Source organism: Schistocerca piceifrons, chromosome 2, assembly GCF_021461385.2.
Source record: "Schistocerca piceifrons isolate TAMUIC-IGC-003096 chromosome 2, iqSchPice1.1, whole genome shotgun sequence".
Lineage (NCBI taxonomy): Eukaryota > Metazoa > Arthropoda > Insecta > Orthoptera > Acrididae > Schistocerca > Schistocerca piceifrons.
In genome coordinates this window covers 19758697-19759563 of record NC_060139.1, presented here as the reverse complement: position 1 = coordinate 19759563, position 867 = coordinate 19758697, and the positions used below count along the sequence as shown (strand labels likewise).

General features: G+C 51.0%; 1 pseudogene; it reads left to right on the top strand.

Moving 5' to 3' along the window:
* Positions 1-432: 432 nt before the first annotated feature.
* Positions 433-550, top strand: LOC124778862 (annotated as a pseudogene).
* The last annotated feature ends 317 nt before the right edge of the window (positions 551-867 follow it).

Below are 867 nucleotides of genomic sequence, written 5' to 3'. Positions count from 1 at the left end.
GGGCGGGACTTGGTCCGCGTGAAGTGACTGACTGCAATACGTAATACGACGAACAGATATCACAATTTTATTGATAGGTCTTCATTCATGATGGTCCCCTTCACATCACAAACGGCTGGTCCTTAATAGGGAGTGCGTCCACCAGAGATGGCAATGCAGGCTCAGCAGTGTGCTCCCATGCTGGTCACAATGTTAGTAATGAGCTCTTGGAGTCGGGCATCCCATTCCACATGCGCACTTGGAACACCTAAATAATCATTTTCGACAATGTTCCTGTGTGCTTTAAGTGTACCCGTCTCTCGTCATATGAGGGTAGGTCCAGCACTATCGAACATGACCACTTTGGAGGTTCATCGGTGCACTGACCTCCAAATCTTTCAACACAGTACATTCATGAGTCAACGATATTGTAGCACTGTGCTCCTTCCGCAAAGCAACAGTCATGCCGCAGTGGTAACACCGGTTCCCGTCAGATCACCGAAGTTAAGCGCTGTCTGGCTGGGCTAGCACTTGGATGGGTGACCATCTGGTCTGCCGAGCGCTGTTGGCAACCGGGTCCACTCAGCCCTTGTGAGGCAAACTGAGGAGCTACTTGACTGAGGATTGGCAGCTCCGGTCTCGGAAACTGACGTAAGGCCGGGAGAGCGGTGTGCTGACCATATGCCCCTCCATATCCACATCCAGTGACGACTGTGGGCTGAGGATGACATGGCTGCCGTCGGTAGCGTTGGAACCTTGATGGCCTGTTCTGGCGGAATTTTGTTTTAGTTCTTTTGGTTCTTCCTCAAATGCATCTTTGATGGGGTCCATTCGGCCCTAACTTAACTTTTATGGACGACAATGCGCGATCACTTCGAACTACGCAGA